The sequence below is a fragment of the Myotis myotis genome, unplaced genomic scaffold (genome assembly GCF_014108235.1).
Source record: "Myotis myotis isolate mMyoMyo1 unplaced genomic scaffold, mMyoMyo1.p scaffold_m19_p_12, whole genome shotgun sequence".
In the NCBI taxonomy this organism is placed as follows: domain Eukaryota; kingdom Metazoa; phylum Chordata; class Mammalia; order Chiroptera; family Vespertilionidae; genus Myotis; species Myotis myotis.
This window is the reverse complement of record NW_023416316.1, coordinates 51,231,762-51,255,237: the sequence shown is the minus strand read 5'-3', so window position 1 is coordinate 51,255,237 and position 23,476 is coordinate 51,231,762. Positions and strand designations below refer to the sequence as shown.

The 23,476-nt window shown below is 37.9% G+C and overlaps 1 protein-coding gene across 1 annotated transcript in view; it reads left to right on the top strand.

Moving 5' to 3' along the window:
• Positions 1 to 242: 242 nt before the first annotated feature.
• Positions 243 to 23,476, top strand: part of PTPRD (protein tyrosine phosphatase receptor type D) — a 1,393,726-nt gene continuing 1,370,492 nt past the window's right edge. Inside the window, exon 1 of the mRNA XM_036331134.1 lies at positions 243 to 267. The gene's annotated coding sequence lies outside the window, so the exon portion shown is untranslated. The remainder of the gene's footprint in view (positions 268 to 23,476) is intronic.

Here is a 23,476-nt window from a genome sequence, read left to right as displayed (position 1 = left end):
CTCAACCATTGAGCCACACTAGCTAGGACTGTCCTTTTTTTCTTAATGAACTTTAGCCAATAAGATAAAAGATAGAACATCTGTTTTAAGTTAATGGGCAGATACACATGAGCAGTGGTTGAGCTTTAAACCACATTTTTGTTTTAGTTTCATGTATTGATATTTCTCAATCTATTTACTATACTCAGTATATTAATAGGAATGTATATTTATTTCTTACATTAGGTTCCTGTCCTGAGACCACAGCAGGATGTGCCTTGGACAAAGGTATGCATATTTTAAATATATTTGAAAGTTTCTCCATGAGGAAAGTGTAAAAAATTTATGGTAATAATTACATTACTGTCACATATGGAGTTATAGTACATATTAATATAAATGGTATGCATGCTTACATCTGAAAAGCATATGATACTAGTGAGAAAACATCAGAATCAAAAATCTGATTATCAAATGCATATTCTTGCCTGGGCACAGAAAGCCTTAATTCATACAACCTATTTTGATACAACCTATTCTCAAATGGTTGATACATTATTGAAATAGGATATATGTGAATTAAATTGTCTGTCAAGAACTACTTAGGAGTGTCTAGGGTTTGGGTAATCAAACAGTGAGATTACTTTAAAGTTCTAAATCAATTTGAAAAAGGAAACAAACAGGAAATAAGCAAACACAGCTGAATAAGAAGTATATAAATTCATTACATGAAAGATGCGGGGGGGGGGGTTCCCATGATTTCAAAATGGAATTCTATTGTAAAAAAAAAAAGTGTGAACAGAGATCATTATAAAGATCATGACTTATAGTGACCTTGATTCCTAATAGGGAGCTGAAAGAAAATATATATGATGAATAAAAAGTACAAAGTGTCCCCACTATGGTAACCAAACAGTGAAATTACTTTAAAATTATTTAAAATAACTGAGTAAAGACCAAAGGAACTAATATCTTAGGGACTGTAGTGGAGAATAATAAAGACTGATGAAATTAATTTTCCATATAGAAACTATCAAAGCCAGTCTTCTTCTATGGATGAAGTAGCAAGATAAATAAATGCTTAGCTAACACTTAAGGAATTTAAGTGAGCTCTAGGATAAGGTTTGATGTCATTTCTCTGGAGGTATTTAAGTATCAAATAGTTTCATAAATGTCTGTATAGTTTCTCTAAAGCTGCTCTAGATCATTTATCCTATTCAGGGTCCTGGTGAAGCAGTATTTTTATTTTTCTTCGTGACACAGTAATTATATATTGAAAGGAAAAATTGGGGGTTGGTTTATGGTTATAAGAAAAATGTGGACATATATGCTATCATTAGTAATAATTCATGCCTATTCTATTTTATGTAAACATACTATTTAGGGAAATATACTTCCATACACATAATTATAATTGAAATTTGGCTCAAAACATACTGTGTGTGTTCTTCCATGTTACTCTTATGTGAAAAAATGAAGTATTCTATAAGCATATCTTCATGCATACATGGGTCATTTTCTGAGATGTTAAAATTGAAGCACACTCCCAGATTTTTTCTTGATCCTATTTTTTTAATGTAATTTTCCTTTTAGTCATTTTCAGTCCCTATTTTGAAACTGGTGTGACTTTAGTGTATCCAAAGAAAATATGCCAGCTGATGTACACTGGCAGACAGGGAATGGATGGCTCCAGGCACAAATCTCTGTTGTGTCAAGGCTTTAGCATGACATTTGGTAGGAAACTAAATCAAACATAGCACAGGGCAAATAATCTTAGTTTCCCATAGATGTGTAGCCGCAACCTTGAGCCTGCTGTTCTCCCTGATATTTTGAGAAAACAATGTTTCTGGCAATGAACTGAAACTAGGTGTTCTCATAGTGTGGAGAAGTAAGAGAATCATGGCTTTGAAATTGGACTTTCCTGGGACTGAAGGGCCATTCTGTCATAAGTAGCTTACCTCAAATACAAAGTGAATTTTCTAAAAATTATCACAGGGCTTGTGTGGGTCTTAACATTATATAATTATCACAGAGTACCTCTGATATCTGTTATGTACTAAACATAGAAACAATATTATTTTATTTATTTCCATTTCTTTAAAAAAATATATTTTTTATTGATTTTTTTTTTTTTTTTTTTTTTTTACAGAGAGGAAGGGAGAGGGATAGTTAGAAACATCAATGAGAGAGAAACATCGATCAGCTGCTTCCTGCACACTCCCTACTGGGGATGTGCTCGCAACCCAGGTACATGCCCTTGACCAAAATTGAACCTGGGACCCTTGAGTCTGCAGTCTGACGCTCTATCCCCTGAGCCAAACCGGTTAGGGCTCCATTTCTGATATGGTACTAACCTCAGTAATCCTCTTGACCATTATTTGAAGAGAAGAGAATGACTCTAATATACATGCGTAAGTTTTGGATCACATAAGCATATACGATAACATTTGTATTTATTTTGGGGTGAGTACTGTTTGGGAGGAATAGGAGTTGTTGCAAACTTCTTAAGTATTGTTATATTTAATTATTTTTTAAGAGTTATTTTTTATACATAGGGTCTTCATGTTGTATGAGAGTGCATGTCTTTCATTTAATTTTAGGTTTTGTTAGTGCGCTCAACGATAGAAAACTGCATTGTAAAATGTAGATCGCTTAGAAAAATCACAACTCCATAGTATACCCTAAATATCTTAATTTAGTTCAGTTGTTTGATTCAGTTTCCTTATTGAGAAATTATTATGTGTCATATACCGTATTAAGTGCTAAAGGTACAAAGAAGAAAGATATGTTCTCTGCTGTCAAGGGAATTCTAATCTTAAAATAGAGGAGACATTTGGCAGAGAACTAAATGCCTAAACTCATAATTTTAACACAATGCGGTAACATACTTCAGTGGAGAGGTGCCAATAAAGGAGTCATGCAGAAAAGTCATTTTAATCAATCTGGCTTCCTGGAGTGGTTGACATTTCAGCCTCCTTAAAAGATGATGAGGATGAACTGGGCAGATATTAGTAAAATACAGAGCATAAGGGTGGGAAGGTCTTAAGAATAAATGTAGGGAAATCAATTAGGAACCTATTGTTTGAACTAAAATAGAGATTGTGGTAATAAAGGTATAGTTTTGAAATTGGGAAGTGAAGTCATCCCACCTTGTTTTTGAAGGTGTAGATTTTAAGGTGCATTTAGGTTATTTTTAGAGGATTAATATTGATTGATTTGTAATGGTGTTTAACATAGTGTTATTTATAACATGATAATGAGAAACAAATTAAATAATAGATAAACTATTAAATAAAATTTAAATATATATTTTAATTATAAAAATGATTTGGGAGAGTATTTAAAGAGATTGTGTATATAAAAAAAACAGGTCAAGCTGTGAACTAATATTATAGTACTGTTCCTCTTTTATACATATGCTTTTAAATATATCTTATATAATAATAAAAGCATAACGTGCTAATTAGACCGGACGACCTTCCGGACGAAGCCATGGTGGTGGGGGCTGAGCCCCTTGCACGAATTTCGTGCATCAGGCCTCTATATGTATATAAAACACAGAAACACAGAGATATTCATATGTGCTTTTGTTAGAAATTAGGCTTCAAAGATAACACATAGGAAAAGAGTGGAAAAAACACATCAGGATAATTAAAGGTGATTATCTCTATGTAGTAGGTATATGTGTGGTTTTTATTCTTTCTTGAAACTTTGATATGTGTTTTACATTATATATGATGAACATGATGAACACATTCTGATATGGCCCCCATGAATTCTGACTCCTTATTTTCATACCTTTGTGAGATCCACTCCCTTTGAGTATGACAGGATCTCTGACTTGCTTCTAATAGAATATGGAGAAGGTGACAGAGTACAACTCCTGTGATTATGTTATGTTACATGGCAAAGTTGGCCGTCCCAAAAGTATATTAGATTAGTTTTTGCTCTCCTGTGGGTCTTGAAGAAACAAGTTGCCCATTGTCCAAGAGGGTTTATGGAAAAGGCTATATGTCAAGCAAGTGTGGCAGCACCTATGAGCTCAGGGCTGTCTCTCGGAGCTGAGAACGGCCTCTGCTGGCAGAAAGCGAGAAGTCAAGTACCTCTGTCCTACAGTCATAAGAAAATAAATTATTCTAACGACTTAAGTATGCTTGTTATCTTTATCACATTTGGGGATCCCATAGCTTTCCAGTCACTTTTTGCTATTAAAATATCTTAATTTCTTGTTAATAATTAGTTTGGGTTATTTTTAAATTTTAAGCCTCATATTTATTTCAGAGATCTTCTCCTTGCCTGGACCCCGGTTAGCCTTGATTTTCTAGTTGTCCTGAATATATGGGAATGGGCAGGGCTGAGTGGTAGTTAAGGAATAGGTGGAAAGGACCATAGTGCTCTGCTTTGTCACATCCCTCCCTTTTCCCTGTTCTTATATTTTGGAGTTGGAGCAGAAGAGAGAGGAGGAACCCGATATATCCATATATAACTCTCCTTGGCAAGTGGCTATTAACTCTCATTTGGTTGTAACTGCTGGTCTGCCTTTATTCTTCTCTACTTTCTATTGTCCTGAAGCCCACATGCTCCAAAGTCATGCTTTTGGTGGTTTTTCAGAATACTATTAAGGGCTACTCTTAGGTAGTTGTTTAATGTGCCAGATGTGGCTGAGGTTTGGCCTGTTTCTATTGATCCTCAGTGCTCATCAGCCTCCATCCTAGGTTACCACATTGTATGGTTCTTTGTAGCTCTCAATAAAGTAAAAATAGCTTTAAGGTAAAAATAAACATTAATAAAGACACAGAGAAGTCAATTTTATGGAAGAGAGCCTAGATCAGGGGTGGGCAAACTTTTTGACTCGGGGGCCACAATGGGTTCTTAAACTGGACCGGAGGGCCGGAACAAAAGCATGGATGGAGTGTTTGTGTGAACTAATATAAATTCAAAGTAAACATCATTACATAAAAGGGTACGGTCTTTTTTTTTTTTTTTTAGTTTTATTCATTTCAAACGGGCCGGATCTGGCCCGTGGCCGTAGTTTGCCCACGGCTGGCCTAGATGGAATAATGTCTGTTTTCTTATGAGGAAAGAAGTGGTGGTGTTTTCTTGATGTAGAAAAATTGTCTGGTGTAGAAGAGTGATACATATCTATATATCATCTATATCTATATCTGATATATCTATAGGATATAGAGATAGAGATTAGAGATAGAGATAGAGATTATTTTCCCCACCTTTACTCTTGAGATGAGAGATGAGTAGTTCAAATACAAACTAAATAAATTAGGTTGTGTTTGCAATGTACTCAGTCAGGATTATTTGAGGACTTTTCTCCAACATTGCTAGAGGTTCATCAAAGAAAACAGCAGTGGAAACCATCCAAATGTAAACATTACCAAGTTGGTAATACTTATAACTTAAAGAGATCAGTTTATAGGGTGCTCTTAAAAGAATCCAGGAAATAGCTTCACATGGGCTTCAGACTGTGTAAATAGGGAAGTGAAGCCAAAATAATGATGACAGGCTTGCAAAAAACAGGGGAGTCAGAATTCTTGGTTATGATGAGTGAGATGGTTAAGAAAGTTTACATAATTTTGGAAGGATAAGTCAACATCTATTACTTATGTCCTTCTTATGAAAATTACAAAGTAAGACTTCTCATGTTTACATGGGAAATGGAGTCACAAAATACATAAATAAATATATGACAGGCCTACTCAGTTTGTCTGATTCCAAACCCCATGTTCTTTCTATGAAATTATAATGGCTAACACAGGAAAAAAGGAATAGGATATTGGGTTAAAAGCAGGTTTTGATTTAAAAGGAAATAAATATTTTTATAATAAATCATTCCCATGAATTTCCAATTGCTTTAATTTTTACTGAAATCGTTTGCATTTCCTACTAAGAAAAACAACTGAACCAAAAAAAACCACACACAAACACCAAAATTTATATAAAACATCTATTTTTTTCAAGTCCAGAAACTTAGTGTTTTCGGGTACTTAAGAAAGACTTTCTTTTTTTATTTATTTACTAGAGGCCTGGTGCAATAATTTGTGCACGGGTGGGGTCCCTTGGCCTGGCTGGCTATCAGGGCCGATCGGGGCCAGCCGGCCAGGGGAAGGGACCATGTGAGGTTGGCTGGACGTGGGAGGTTGGCTGTGGGAGTGCACTGACCACCAGGGGACAGCTCCTGTGTTGAGCATCTGCCCTCTGGTGGTCAGTGCGCATCATAGTGACCGGTCGACCCATCGTTTGGTTGACTGGTCATAACAGTCGCTTAGGCTTTTATATATATAGATTTAAATTCTTTATTATTGGCACTATTTGCAGATGTCCCCCACTCTCCCTTCACACAATTCCTGCCCCTTATTCCTTGACTTTCACCATACCATTGTCTTTGTCCATGGGCTATGCATATATGTTCTTTAGCTTATTTCTTCACTTTCCTTTATCCAGTTCCCCACCCCTCTTCCCTCTGACATGTGTCAGTCTGTTCCATGTATCCATGCCTCTGGCTCTATTTTGTTCATCAGTTTACTTTGTTCCTTAGATTCCACATATTAGTGAGATCATATGGTATTTGTCTTTCTCTTATTGGCTTATTATGCTTAGTATGATAATCTCCAGGTCCATCCATATTGCGCAAAGGGTAAGAGTTCCTTAATTTTTATAGCTGCATATATTCCATTGTGTAAATGTACCACAGCTTTTTCATCCATTCATCTACTAATGGGCACATAGGCTGTTTCCAGATCTTGGCTATTGTAGATACTGCTATTATGAACAAGGGGTGCATATATTCTTTCTGACTGGTGTTTCAAGTTTCTTAGAATATATTCCCAGAAGTGGGATCACTAGGTTTTTTGAGGAAACTCCATACTATTTTCCATAGTGGCTGCACCGGCATGCATTCCCACCCACAGTGCACTAGGATTCCCTTTCCCCACATCCTCACCAGCACTTGTTTGTTATGTTATTGATAATAGCCATTTTGATAGGTATGAGGTAATACTTCATTGTAGTTTTAATTTGGCGCTCTCTGATGATTAGTGATGTTGAACACTATTTCATCTGTTTCTTGGCCATTTGTGTGTCCTCTTTGGAGAAATGCCTATTCAAGGCCTTTACCCATTTTTGAATTAGATTGTTTGTCTTCCTGGCTTTGAGTTGTATAAGTTCTGCTGTGCTAAAAATTGCAGGATGCTGAATCTGCACACTCCTACATATTTTGTTTTATAATTAAATTTAAACAGTCTTATGCACATATAGATGAGACCGTTTGCATATAACTTAGCTAAAAAGTAAATATTAAATGTTTTCAAATAGAATATAAAAGATGTAATTGAGTAGTTTTCTTTGCACCTTCTTCTATTATGAACAAGTGCTAAGGAAATGATCCTAAAGGGAGTTCCAGTAAACTCCCTGTCTTTGTTATATTGCCTGAATTCCTGCGAAGTTTTGCTGATGTACTAAATAGACCATCCATGTGAAAATAATTCTGTAATAAACAATCTTTATAGAGCGTTGAAGAAAATAGTGATTCTATAAAGATGTTTTATGAAACCCTTTTTTATAGAAATGCTCAAGGTAACATGGGTTCCATGGAAAAAGTAATTTGAGAAATGCTACTTCCCACACCCTTATATACCACATTACCCTATGGGAGATTTAGCATGTTATTCAGCATGATTGAGATATTGAAAATTTCTGTAGTAGAAAGGTATTAATTTTGTTTGATCAGTAAGACATTTGGAGCCAATCTAGCCACATGGGAGGAAATATTTTGTGACAATTAAGTGTGTAGTATCTGGAGTCAGCCTAGCTTTGAGTCCATGTCCCACTTTTAATTGAGGTAAAAATCACATAATATAAAATTAACCATTTAAAGTGAACATTTTAGCCATGGCCGGTGTGCTCAATGGTTAAAGCATCAGCCTGTGCACTGAAGGGTCTCCGGTTCAATTCCTGGTCAAGGGCACATACCTGGGTTGCAGGTTTGATCTATGGCCTGGTTGAGCCATGTGTGAGAGGCAACCAATGATGTGTCTCTCTCACATCAATGTTTCTCTTTCTCTTCCCTCTCTCTCTCTTTCCCTTCCACTCTCTCTCTAAAAAAAAATCAATAGAAAAAATAGCCTCAGATAAGAAATAAAGTGAGCATTTCAGTAGAATTTAGTACATTAGAGGTATTTAGAATCTCTATCAAGTTCCAAAACATTTCATCATCCCCAAAAGAAATCGCTGTATCCATTGGGAAATTGCTCCCCATTCCTCCATCCCCCGCCTGTTCCACTATGATAAATTGTATGGAAATTCTTCTTGCTCTTCTTGAGACTCAGTCTCCTCAGTATTGCTATAAAAACAGGATTACCTTAGATGGCGGTTATAACATTTCAGTAAAATAACCTATGAAGTGCACTTAGAACATTGTAAGTTTTAAAATACATGTTCAGTAAAATGTTAAACCTATTTGATTGTCTTTTGCATCCAAGGGAAAACTTGTTCAAGAAAGCACTCTCTGAGAAATGCTGCTGGGAGTCAACAGAACAGAAAGAGACTGAGAGTGGAGCCACAGATGTTGGGTTAGTTAGATGTCAATGCATCTCATAATGCTGGTGCTCCATGAGACCCATAAGGAGCACCCATGTTCACCCCTGTCTCTCCATGTAAGGTTTGTGGCTGAAGTGGTTTCCAGGTAGAAGTTAGGGCAGAAAGAAGGAAGGAAGTTTCTAGGAATCCCTTATCTGAAAATAAGATGAATACAGTGGGGCCTTGACTTACGAGTGTCCGACTAATGAGTTTTTTGAGATACCAGCTGTCTCTTGGCTGATTTTTTGCATTGAGTTGATAGAGTAATTTGAGTTGAGCTCCTTAAGGAGCTCGGTCTCGGAACGAATTAAACTCATAAGTCAAGGCCCCATTGTCTAGTGCTTTCATGAGGGGCGATGCTTCTATTCAGGACAATCAAAGGAGGCAAAATAGGTGACAGGAGTGCTGACTTAAATATAATTATTTCCCATAGCTATTCATGATTATGAGATTATTTTTAAAGGTATCATTGACATTGAGAAGCAAATCACACATTTAAAAATATAAAATTATGAATAAGTATATATCTATATTTGTCTATGTAAATATATTACATTTAATTATAGGAATAATTGATATAAATGGAACCCTATTCCATAGTGACTGTTTGGCTCTAGTCTAGAACAGTGGTTCTCAACCTTGGCTGCACATTAGAATCACCTAGGAATCTTTTTAAAATCCTGATTTCTGGGCCTCATCCTCCGGAAATTGTTTCTTTGTTACTAATGTTGTGGACCCACCCCATAACAAAGAAACAGAATTTCCGGAGGATGAGGCCCAGAAATCAGGATTTTAAAAAGATTCCCAGGTGATTCTACTGTGCAGCCAAGGTTGAGAACCACTGCTCTAGAAGAATGTTCACCAGAATGAGAGAAGTAATTGCCAGGCTGTGTCAGGACTTCAGGTGTTTTTCATTTGCTTCTGTATTCTTTTCTATGATTTGTTGAAATTTCCACATGACTATGTGCTGTCTGACTAACGGAAACAAAGCACTAAAGCATTATCTATTTAGTAGTAGAGATAGATTGCAACCATACCCTGTTAGATGTTTTTACCCAGTTTGCCTTGATAATTGCTAAAAGGACAAACAGTTAAAAACATACCAAAGTGATCGTGAACCTGATGTAGGGTAGCTTGCCTCCAGGAGTCCACAGAACAACAACAACAACAAAGCAGTTTGTGGAGCCTCTCTTTTCTCTATAAATACAAATTATTCTTGAGCCAGCAAACTGGAGTTATCAACTCCTTCTTCTCTCTCTTTAGGTCAATCTACCCAAGTTTTCCCAAAATCTGTTTATCCTCTAAACAAGATTATACTATTAATTTCTAATCCCTTTTCAAATTTTAAAACTATAGCATACTCTGTGAATTTTAAGGGAGAGTTTATCATCCCTTACTACACAGGGAAGTGCAATTCTCTACTCCTGATTTTCTGTAATCTGTACTTTTTTCTTTTTAATTTGTCTCCTGAACCAAAGGGTGTAAACTCTTGTAGTGGTTCTCAGTCCTGGGTGTCTTGGTAGGAATCATCTGGAGACTTTATTTAACATGCAGACAGTGGGGTCTACCCCACAATTTCTTACTGTTTATGTCTAGATTGAAACCTGGCAATCTGCAGATTCCACTGTTGCATTTGATTCATAGATTCCACTTTGAGAAACGCTGGAAACTCTATAGCCCTCAATGTTTAACCTGTTTGCAAGCCCATGTTTTAAAAAACAAATACTTTCTTCCAATCATTTTTTTCTAAAAGCATCTGTGATTCTTTTTAGATCCACTCCTCGAAAACGTGTTTTGTTATTTAGGTAGAAAATGATAGCTTATCCATCCTAATAATCACATGGACCATACTCAAATGCAGAGATGATGGAACAATCTACTTCTCATTCCATTTCTATGTAAAATGGGTATACTCCAACTGCTCATGACAAGTAGAAGAATCAGATATTGTCCAATTATATTTTAATTGGGATAATGTGATTTCACCATTGCTTATAGTGAATTTAGTACATAGTATGCAAAAGCAGTAGGACAATATGACATTTGTATAATATATTTAGTTTAGGCTTCTCCTTTAAACTATCTGTGATGTGCTAACATATTTTCCTACAAACATCCCTGAGAAAGCAGACAAGAACTGCTATTATTTATCTTCATTTGCAGAGAGATTGAATCACTGAGCTACGTATTAAGTAACTTGAAGAGGGTCGCAGAGTCAGTGACTAAGTCAGAACAAACACTTCATCTTCTAGCTCTTGGTTCAGTAATTTTCTCAACAAATCCTGTTGCATATATCACTTCCTCTAAGAGTTTACAAGTCATTCAATTTTCTGGGAGATTATTCATTATGAGGCATATGAGAATTTATGCCCTCTGGAAAGTTGAAAATTGGAAGTAGGAAATCATATTAAAGATAGTCCTTTTCAAAATTACTTTTTCATCCCTTGAATGCTCCTGTCACTATTCCTACCATTATCCATCCATTCAACTGATATTTACTGAGTATTTTAATATGTCCAGGACTCTTGCTAATAAACTGGACATAATCTTTGTCCTCGTTTGTGCAGTCTGATAAACAGATACACCGAAAATGGTATCATATAATAATTGCTATATTGCAGATAGGTGGTCGGTGCAAAATGATTCAGGGGAAAAATCTCTGAGTCTATTTGAGGAAGTATGGGGAGTCTCCTCAGAAAATAGGAGCATGGTGCTAGGCTTGGTAGGAAGGGCAAGATTTTGCAAAGATTCATGGTAAGGATAGGGACATAGAAAGGGGAGAACAAACCAAGGAAAACCCTAAACATGTAGCGCTATCCCACCCAAGATATAAATGGAGATCTGTAGATTTAATATTTAGAGACCTAATAAATACGCTTTATTTTGGAGGACATTTGTGCCACAAGGGAATACTCATTTTTATGAGCCTTGGCATCCTCCATGGAGAACAATATGGATTAGACCCAGATATGAGACCTATTCTGCCAGCCTTGTTCATTGAGAAAAACAGGCCTCTCTTCCTTATAAAATGTATACAGGCTCCCCCAAATGGTAAGATTCCATTATGTCTTATAGGCAAGTAATATTCCATTGAATATTTTTTATCCACTAGTCTATTGATGACCACTTGGGTTGCTTTCATATCTTGGGTTGCTTTCATATCTTGGCTATTGTAAATAATGCTACAGTGAACATAGGGGTGCATATATTCTTTTGAATTAGTGTATTAGGTTTCTTTGGATATATACCCAGAAATGGAATCACTGGGTCATAAGGCAGTTTCATTTTTTTATTTTTTTGAGAACCCTCCATATTGTTTTCCATAGTGTCTGCACCAATCTGCATTCCCACAAATAGTACATGATGGTGTTTGGACCTTGAGGGTATTATGCTGAATAAAATAAGTCAGATAGAGAAAGGCAAATGGCATATGATTTCACCTATGTGTGAAATCTTAAGATCAAAATAAAGAAACCAAAAAAATTGAAATGGAGTAATAGATATAAAAAACAGACTATTTGACAGAAGAGAGGGGTTTGGGGGGACTGGGTGTAAAAGGTCACAGGATTAAGAAGTACAAATTTGCAGTTACTAAGTAGTCATGGGGATGTAAATTACAGCATAGGGACTATAGTCAATAATAGTGTAATAACTGTGTACGATGCCAGGTGGATACTAGAAATAGCAAGAGAAACACTTTGTAAAGTATATGGTTGTCTAACCACAATGTACACCTGAAACTAATACAAAATAATATTGAATGTCAATTGTAATTAAAAATTACATTTTTAAAATGCGTACAAGCAAACACAAAACAGAGCTATTCTTGTTAAATAGAAAAGCTAAACAAGGGGGGCCCTCACTTCCTAGACTGGCTGTGTATGCTTCAGCCTGAAGGGCATTTTTGCAACCAAGTTAGAAGCCGTCAAACCATAATGGAAACACTGACAGACACTTAACTATGTGAGCTCTGGTGAGTATGGCCATAATTCACTTCATAATACAAATTGATATGTTATCCAGAGGGATCCCTGCATTGAGATTATTGAGTGTCTTCTGAAAAGTTCTGGTTCTGGGCTATGAAACCACAATATGAAACTGAATGGTTCTTTTTGGATTCTGAACTGGGCCCCTCAATATACAGTCCTGATATCCTCAGGGCAGATAACATGGAGATGTCCTATAAAGACTGGAAATCCTATATAATAAAAGGGTAATATGCAAATTGACCCTAACAGCAGAATGACTGGGAATGACTGGTCACTATGACACACACTGACCACCAGGCGGCAGACGCTCATTGCAGGAGCGGCCCCCTGGTGGTCAGTGCGCTCCCACAGGGGGAGCTCTGTTCAGCCACAAGCCGGGCTGATGGCTGCCAGCACAGCGGTGGAGGCAGGAACCTCTCCTGCCTCTTCAACAGCACTAAGGATATCCGACTGCAACTTAGGCCTGCTCCCCACTGGCAAGTGGACATCCCCTGAGGGCTCCTGGGCTGCCACAAGGATGTCTGACTGCCAGCTTAGGCCTGATCTCCCGGGGAGCGGGCCTAAGGCAGCAGGTGGACATCCCCCGAGGGGTCCCAGACTGCAAGAGGGCACAGGCTGGGCTGAGGGACACCCCCCGCCCCCGAGTACACAAATTTTTGTGCACCGGGCCTCTAGTATAAAATAATAAACCAAAGTGGAAAAAAGCAAACAATGAAGCAAAGTTTTTTGGATGAAAAGTCCAATATTTCTTCCCACAAGGTCTCTTAAAAGCTCAGGACAGCAGAGGTGAAAGAGGACACCCAGTTTTAACTTAAGTGGGGTTAGCTGTTAAGCAGGTTACAAGTACACTTTGCATTTGCAAAATCATGCGACGGGCCAGAGTTCAGCCATCCCAGTGATCTTGACGGTCAAAGTGTCCTGTGTGTTTTATAATAAAATGCAAATGACTTCAATCTGAGGTAGCCGCATTTCCAAATACCACTCGGGGCTGTAATGACTTGTCCCCGAAAGGTCCTGCCAGGCCGCGGTTAATGGATCTTCTGAACGATGTAAAAGATGTCTCCTGATGTGTTATAGAGCTTATCATTTCAGTGCAAACATAATTGCCCTCTTCCCCACTACTTTTCTCTTCCCCAAATTGAATTTTTGAGGCTTCTTTGTTGAAAAGTTATAAAGTTACTTTCTTCTCTCTGGGTCTGAATCCCCCCAACCCTGGTGTTAAGATGCCACACGCAGTGTTTGGGTTCTGACAATTACAAAAGGGCTGAAGAGTTCTGAAAAATGACGCTCACCAAATCTTAAAAGGTACACTCAGCAGGACGTTAGGACAGAAGGGTCCAAATATCAACCTTTCCAGTGTAAACTGTAGAACCTCGAGTTCCTGATAAACTCAGGGGGCCTCAATTTGCTCATCTCTGAAATGAAGGTCACAGATTACCTCTTCTGCCCTTTCCTATTGGTCCACGGCACCATGTAAGCCAGCTAATGAATTACTTAAATATCTAAGTCCACGTTAAGCCTCATGGAAAAGCATAACTGGCAAGATTTTCCTCTCAATTACTTGTGCTAATAGGGGCCAAAGTGGCATGGACACTTTAAATTCACAGATAATCCCCAAAGTTTAATTTAGCTAAGTGTTCTAACCTCCTTTCCTGCCAAACCATTTACAGGGGATTCAAACAATTTGCAAACACTGGCATGAGATTTATCTCCTTTGTAATTTCATCTCTACTGCCATACCACCAGGATATTTGGATTTCTAAATTTCCAAAAATAGAAATGAAGAGCAAATCAAGTATAGTGAGTACATATATAATCTACTGATGGGTTTCATAATATCTCAACACTGTTATGATGATTAATAATAATTTATTAAGGGCTTATCTTACATCAGATGTTTTACAGATTATTTTTTTTTCTTTTTTGGCTTTATTAATTAAGGTATTACATATGTGTCCTTATCGCCCCATTGCCCACCCAACCCCTCACTCATGCCTTCACCCCCTGGCACCTGTGTCCATTGGTTAGGCTTATATGCATGCATACCAGTCCTTTGGTTGATCGCTCCCCCTTCCCCCCACCCTCCCATACCTTCCCCCTGAGGTTTGACAGTCTGATAGATGCTTCTCTGTCTCTGGATCTGTTTTTGTTCATCAGTTTATGTTGTTCATTATAGTCCACAAATGAGTGAGATCATGTGATATTTATCTTTCTCTGACTGGCTTATTTTGCTTAGCATAATGCTCTCCAGTTCCATCCATGCTATTGCAAATGGTAAGAATTCCTTCTTTTTTACAGCAGCATAGTATTCCATTGTGTAGATGTGCCACAGTACTTTAATCCACTCATCTGCTGATGGGCACTTCGGCTGTTTCCAAATCTTAGCTATGGTGAATTGTGCCGCTGTGAACATAGGAATGCATATATACTTTCTGATTGGTGTTTCTAGTTTCTTGAGATATATTCCTAGAAATGGGATCACTGGGTCAAATGGGAGTTTAATTTTTAGTTTTTTGAGGAAATGCCATACTGTCTTCCACAGTGGCTGCACCAGTATGTATTCCCACCAGCAGTGCATGGGGGTTCCTTTTTCTCGGCATCCTAGCCAGCACTTGTTGTTTGTTGGTTTGTTGATGATAGCCATTCTGACAGGTGTGAGGTGATACCTCATTGTCATTTTGATTTGCATCTTTCAGATGACTAGTGACTTTGAGCATGTTTTCATATGTCTCTTGGCCTTCCTTATTTCTTCTTTCAAAAAGTATCTATTTAGGTCCCTAGCCCATTTTTTGATTGGGTTGTTTATCTTCCTTTTGTTAAGTTGTATGAGTTCCCTGTAAATGTTGGAGATTAAACCCTTATTGGTGATAACATGGGCAAATGTGTTCTCCCAAGCAGTGGGCTTTCTTGTTGTTTAGCTGATGGTTTCTTTTGCTGTGCAAAGGCTTTTATTTTGATGTAGCTTAAATCTCATAATTACCTTGTTGGGCCATGTATTGGTTTCCTAGGGCTGCCATAACCAAGTACCACAAACTGAGGGGATTAGACCACAGAAATGCATTGTCTCTCAGCTTTGGAGCCTAGAAGTCTGAAGTTTTGGTGTGAGCAGTCCTGGATCTCTCTGGGGGCTATGACCCAGAATCACTTCCATGCCTCATTCCTGGTCCCTACTGTTTTGAGGTCAATCTTGGCGCACCTTAACTTTTAGCTGCTTCACTCTGATCTCTCCTTTATCTTCATTTCATGTTCTCTGTGTCTCTGTCTTTTTTTAAAAATGTATTGTTATTGATTTTAGAGAGGAAAGGAGAGGGAGAAAGAGAGATATCAGTGATGAAAGACAATCATTGATTGGCTGCCTCCTGAACACACCCTACTGGAGATCAGTGCCCACAACTCAGGCATGTGCCCTGATTGTGAGTGGGTGGTTTTCCCTGAGCAGGATGCAAGGGTGATTTCTTTCCTAGGTTCTTGTCCAGATGGATTCGAAGAATGAAGCCACGGACAAAAGGTGGTAGATGAAAAGGTGGAAGTTTATTGGAAGCAAGTATAGACTCCCATGTAGAAAGGGGGTCTCAAGGGGGTGACCCACTAAGCTCTTTTTTGCTAAGGTTTATAAAGGCTGCAGTTCTTTGTTTCTTCATACTGCCTTCCAGTTGGTAGAATATTAGCTTCAAAGCTCAAAACCCACATGGTGCCTCACTCTGTGTCTCCCCCTTCAGTGGTAGAATTCTCTATCTCCTATGAAAATCTGTTTTCCTCTTTCTTCCATTTGTCAGCATTTCTCTGTCCTCTGTGAAAGTTTGTTTCCTCTTTCTCCCCATACCCTGTGGCTTTTTCCTGTCTTCTGTGAATGGATGTCTACCTCTCCCCTTATCCTGTGGCACCTCTTTTTTTCTGTGAATGTATGCCTTTTGACAAATCCAAGCCCTTCTCTAGGCAGTCCTCCCCCATGAACCCCCTAATTCCTAAAACTCCCTAAACCTGCATATTTTACCCCTAAAACTCCTTTCAACTGGATTCAAACCGTGACCTCCTGGTTCATAGGTTGAGCTCAACTACTGAGCCACACTGACCAGGCTAACATGGTGTTCTTTCCAGAAGGATACCAGTCTATGGAGAGTGGCTACTGCATTTGTACAGGTTCAAGTCTTGGACTAATGAGAGAGCACAGTCTTCTCGTGGCAAAGCCATGTGCAAGTCCCAGCTTGGAGGGTAAAGCCCTCACAGCACAATTATAGCCCAAGGCTATAGTTGTAAGCTTGACCTATGGTCCGAACCTGTGGTCCCAGGTGGCTAAGTGATATAGGCTGTGGGAGGTGCAACAAGTGCTGCCAGAACAAAGCTTGATAGAGTTCAGGTGCATGTTATTGAGTAGATTCAAAACCCACAAGAACATTGTAAACATCTTGACCACACCCTTACTTTGCCTCATGCAATCTGGCTATAAAATAAAGACTCACTTTGCAGGCTGTGGCACTGTCTCTCCATCTGAGAGCAGCATCCCACCTAGCCCCAGCTTTATTCTCTTGTCTTTCTTCTTTAATCCTTCACCGTCCTCCCCACTCAGGTTCACCCCTAGCTGTATTGAGTGCAGCTCACCATTCATACCAGATTAGGGACCCATTCTACTTCAGTAAGACCTCATTTTCACTTGATGACCTCTGTTTAATACTCTATTTTCAAATAAGGCCACACTGGGACTTAGGACTTCAAATATATCCACATTTGGTGAGACACAATTCTTACTTTATAATGGGTTTACTAAGGTTACATGTCAAATTACTCTTCCTAAGTTCTCAAAACCAGTCATTGGTGGAGCTGGAGTTCACATTCACATTTGATGACTTTATTGTTTAGATAATAATCTTGGTACTCATTCCTCTGGGACTTTGAAAATAGTCTTTTTGGTTACTACAGTGGTATGGAGAAAATTAAGCAGCACTAACCAGCATCCAAGTTTTATTGATGGCACCAGGACTAAATCTGCACTTGTCAGAACCAATTTTTAAGGCAGGTCTCCAGGCCTTCGAGAATACTTGAATTTAGAGATGGGGGATTAAAAGAAAAACACAAAACGAAAAGGCTGAACCCAGGTGATCTTGGAGGATCTCCATATACATAATAACCTGAGTGTCCTTGTAAAAAAAAGTTTTAAATATTAACTATTGACTAGTGGGAAATAGGTAAACAGCACCTAGGAGCATTTTTCTGTTTGATTTTTAATGTCAGAAAACTTCCCTGAGGTGGGGAAGAAAAGAGTCACACAAGTGCAGAGAGTCCCAAACAAGATGAACCTGAAAAGATCCACACCAAGACACATCATAATTATGATGGCAAATGTTCAGAACGAAGAGAATCTTAAAGGCTGCAAGGGAGAGAGACAGAAAGTTATATACAAGGGATCTCCCATTAGACTATCAAATGATTTCTCAACAGAAACACATCAGGCCAGAAAAGAATGGAAGGAAATTTGCAAAGTGATGCAAAAGCAAGGGACTGAATCCAAGAATATTCTATCCAGCAAGGCTATCATTTAAAATTGAAGGGTAAATAAGGAGCTTCACAGACAAAAAAAAGGCTAAGGGTGTTTATCACCACCAAGCCAGCAATGCAAGAAATGCTAAAGGGACTGGTGTAAAAAGAAATAAAAAGCTAAGAAAGAAAACAGGCACAAAAAATAAAAATGGCTACAAACAAGTACCTTTTAATAACAACTTGTGTGTGTGTGTTTGTATTTCATATGGCACAGATGGGACAATGAATATTCTGCAGATATTTTAGTAATTGCATTGGGAGATCAAAATTAACTGACATAGTATTTCTATTTTCCCCTAGTTACACTTTAGTGTCCTTAAACAATTGGAGTTTGTTAAACTGACTGGCTGCCCATTAATGTAGATCTGCCTTAACACCTTGGTTTAATATCCTACACTGAAATGGATAAGTCAGAAAGTTGGGCCTTTGAAGCAAGCAGATGGATTTCAGGAACTTGGGAAGAGAATACTTGAATTTAGAGACTGGGATAAATAGGAAAGTTTCCATTAGCCCCTTGAGTCCCCAGGGTCCTTAGATCCCTGCTATAAATAATCCCTAGTATTCCAAAAGTTTATCAAAATGACACTTCACTTCAATATACCTTGGCAGTGGTTGGACACGTTTCACTTTTTTAAGATTCCTGATATTTGTCTAAATGGAAGCTTACATTGTTAATAAAGATATTTTTAAATGAAAACCTCTCTCTAGCTGGTTTGACTCAGTGGGTAGAACATTGGTCTGCAGACCGAAGGAGCCAGGGTTTGATTCCAGTCAAGGACATGTACCTTGGTTGCAGGCTCCTCCCCAGCCTGGACCCTGGTCGGGGCTCATGCAGGAGGCAGCCAATCGATGTGTTTCTCTCACATCGATGTTTCTATCTTTCCCTCTCTCTTCCACTCTCTCTAAAATCAATGGAAAAAAATATCCTGGAATGAGGATTTAAACAAATAAATATTTTAAAAAATAATGAAATGCTAACTTCTATGGGAAGCTAAGGGGTATTGGCTATTCACATATTTAATGTGAATCTGTTGTGTTCACCCCTTGCTTTAAAGAACACTGAGATCATTGACAGTAAAACAGGTGGACAACTTGATGCAGGATGGGTAAAAGGAAGGGATAAGTAATTTAGGAAAGTGTTTTCCCAGCAAAAAATAATGTATGGTAGAAGCACGTTGGTTTGCTTGTGTGTGAGCCAGAGAGGCTATTTTCCTTTGTGTTGGTGCTATAAAATAGAAGTTCACTCTGTTTATTTCTAGTCATATTTTTGGTTTGCTTTTCAACTAAAGAAAAGCAAACATAATGTGTGTTTTTTTCTGAGCACCATTAACATGATTTCATCTATGAACGTTTCAATAATATGTGAAATACATAATTGTTAGAATAAATTGAAACATCTAAAATTGTCACCACTGATTGCACTTAGGATGTGCATTGGGGAATTGAATAAAAGCATTGACATAATAACAAACACTTTGCAATTTGTGTTAGTAATAGTTGGTAAAACCAGGGTAATGGTTAAGTAAAACAGATTTACATTAAGCATACAAAAGTTGATTTTTCATCATTGTTATTAGTTAAAATACTCATTTCCAAAATTCCATAGCTATTTCTTATAAAGCACTTTGCAAGTCATTTTAGACACATTGATCAGCATCTGAGCAATCCTTACCATTCTTATGTAGGTAGTAAGAAAAGATTGCTGGTATTTGAAGTGACTTGGGCTGAATCCAACTTTAACTGAATCCTGCTTCTCTCGCTCTCTGTCTCTCTTAATGGGCAAAGAGGAATAGAGACAGTTAGTAAACAGAGCTGTTCTAATAACTATCCTCCTAACTTTTGCCTTATGAGGTTTCCAAATGAGCTATCAGACTTAATATAAATCCCTTCCTGAGGCCTGCCTTCCTCAAAAAAATAATTTAGAACCTTCAAAAATGATTTATTATTAAAAAGGTACACCTCCTTCACTGACCCTGGGGTGCGTACACTCTGGATTGTATGTAGAATGCCGTCTTGTTAAAGAGTCTTGAAAGGAATTGAGACTGTTAAACAATGATCGGGCTGATAAAGCCAGCGCATGTTTTATTATATTTACTGCTGTTAGGGTTTAGGGGGTCAATCAATAATGCCCTGTTCTTCCCCCCTGAGCTTGGAATCAATTCAGAATTAAGAACCTGGGAGAGAGACAAATGCAGGACAAATAGCTAGTTTTATTCTAAAGATGATTGGGAAATGTGGTTTTCAATGTTTCGGCAAACAGGATTAATACCCAACTACTGAATTAAGCAGACTTTCCAACTTAGTCATTGGCACATCTGGACAACTAGAGGGCTCCCCAAAAGGACCAAGTTGACCCCTCGCAGGTTACCACATGGCAACAGTGAACTTGACTGAAATATAAGACCAACAGACAAGAGCCCAAAGGGGGCTGAGCTAGATGTGCTCAGTGTTGGAGGAAGAGCAGAAGGCCAGGTGGTTGCTCTAGTGGACACTCTCATGAAAAGAAGAGGCACCAGGAAGAAGGAAGATTCTACCCATCATCCTTCATCTAATGGTTCTCTTTACCTGGGCTTTCCCACAGAAGCTAAATTCTCCCCTCTCAGGCTATTACCAGGTTTGTTGTCAATTACAGATTAAGTCTAAGTACATATACAGTCAATGTAGTGCCTTTGATATAAAAAGCCTGAAGTATGTACAGTATAATTATTTCATTGTCAAATTCCCAGAGATTGACCCAAATCCCTAATTAAATCACATTTCTCTGTGAAACTCCAAACAAATCAAAACCCTAAATTTCTAAAGCCCAAAGAAATTACAGTCTAAAATCAAAGGTTTCACTCAGCCATCCCATCTGCCAGTGGTAACTCCTCTGATCCCTGGGTAGTGCAGGTGACTTCAGGGCCTGTCACTCACTAAACCTGGTTTTAGTTCCTTCAGCTTTTCAGAAGTCCTCTTCTCACTAAGGTAACTATCATTCCGATTTTGTGTGTAGTTTTTATTTACTTATGTATGTATACCTTACAGTTTATTATTCAGTTTTGCCTGTTTTTGAACTTGAAATAAATTGTCATGTTAAACCTAATCCTCTATCTTCTTTCTTTTGCTGGTTCTGGATTATCTATGTTAGTGTATGTGACTGTAGTTCATGATAGCAGATGCTACAATTTATTGATCACTTCTATGGATAATTGCTCATTTTTAGTCTTGTTATCAATAACAATTTTTCTTCATTGACATTTTTCTTAATAACAACCATGCAAATACTAGTATTTAACAGTGCACACTGAATAGTATTCATGCAAATATTGACTTATTCCCTTTTAGTATGGGGTTTTACTTTTTAAAAAGCACAGTGAGCTAAGAGAACACTACATTATTATAATAGTAACTTTATACGCAATAAGTTTAGAAAACACAGCAACCCCATATGTTATGCCAGGGAACCAGAAATTCAGTGGTAACTGGTGGAAGAATGGCATTCCAGGAAGATCTTGCTTGGATCAGGAATGATAAAATGCCATTCAGTCCATGTGGATCGCCTGAATTTCAACACCTGTGAACCCCTGTAAGCTCTCTTCTATCGTAAGCTTAAGCACGGGACGACATTGACTATGTCTTTGAGGAAATCTGCCTGAATATAAAATTCTTTCTCAGGGTATTATTTGAAACTTTCTGGTCCTCTTGCTAAATTTAGAAACTTGTAAAGATGGCAGACTTAGTCACCAGTTGTAAACTGTGGTACCTTTTTTGCCCAAATAGTATATTCACAACATTTTAATGTTCATTTCTCACTGGAGCCCTGGGTCCCTAGAGTCCCAGTGCTGTAATGAGTGTTGATTCTGTCTATGACAAGTCTCCCACAGTCTCTTGTCAGCAGACATATCAAGTTCTGTGATGCCCCGACTGCTACCACTAACTCTAGATATCAGATACTTAAATTTAATGAAATGTGCTTTCTCGGGGGGAAGGGTTCATCCTTCAATCTTACATGTGTTTCATCTGAAAAATCTACTTGATCTGAAGCTGTTGATAGTCCTGAAGCATGTGACCCCGTGGTCTGATAAAGCCCAATACCTCTGCCAGGAGCCACTCTCCAGAACGTCTCTTCCTCTTTTCTAGGCCTTGAAAAATGTCTGCTCCTTTAGAGACACCAGACACTTTGTTATGTCTCTAATATCTTTCTCTGTAGCAATGCAGATGCCATGACGGTTCACTTTCCTTGTTGTTCTGTTACAGGTTTCTAGGAAGATCAGCTGAGTTTTTAACTGTTCAACCTGCTCACTTTTTCTAACACATACAGGGCTGGTACTGTTTGCAGGTTCAGAACATTCTGTTTCTTTTTTCTTCCGCTTTCCTTTGTGGTCCAGGCATTTGTTTTGGGAGTATACGTCTTGGGTTTTGCCTTTGGGCATTTAAAAAATACATGAGGTCTGCATCTTTCAAAAGAAAGTACTTGCAATCATACCTTGTTTAACTTCACCATCTGAAGTTGAATAATCCTGTCCAAGAGGTACATCCTACAGAGCACATGACTCAGACCTGGACTCGAGATATTGCTGCCTGCTGGGTTCTTGTTTACTGTGTTACATCTTTTCTGTGCCTTCTCTTTCATCCAACTTGTTAAACAGAGTCCCTAATGGCTAAGCAACACTTGTACCTCAGTCTATTATAAATTTATGCCAATTTAGTGAACACCAATTCATGAAACTCTCATGTTATAAAATTATAAATATTCTACACTGATCTTGCTGGTGTTTTCTTCGCAATTCTGTCCAGATTTTCAAATGTGATGTGGTTTAATGATCTAGGTCTTGAAAAGGTAGTTACCCAATAGTGCTAATTATTGCTTCTACCTGAAGATTCTCCAAAAAAAGATAGTTTAATCTCTTTCTGCAACCGACCTCCCTTCTTTTGTTAGATTTCTTTGGGTATAAATAAACTTCTGATCTAATAACAATTAAAACCTTTTTTCTCCCATAAAACCCTTCCAAAGACGTATTTGATTTGGGCATGTCTTCTCTTTAATTTCAGATACTTTAGCTTACCTTTTCAGACCTCAACCTATCTCTTAAGAATAATCTCTCTCTTTAGGTAGGTCAGGCTATCTTCCTTTTTTTTTTTTTTTTTTTTCTTTTATAGTCCCATCTGATGGTCAGACTGAAGCACATTTTTAAAAGCATTGTGAAGTTTTTCTGGGGTTTCCTAAGCAAACTTAGTATCTTAAAACAGAGTATGAATACAAACTTTTTGTTTTAATTTTCAAAGTTTACTTAGTTTTCTTTCTATCTCAACCAAAGATGATGGCTTATTTTCTTTATAATAAAGGGTCTCCATTTTTTTTTCATTTGTTTACTAAAGCCCATTATATTGTGGTTGAAATTTTT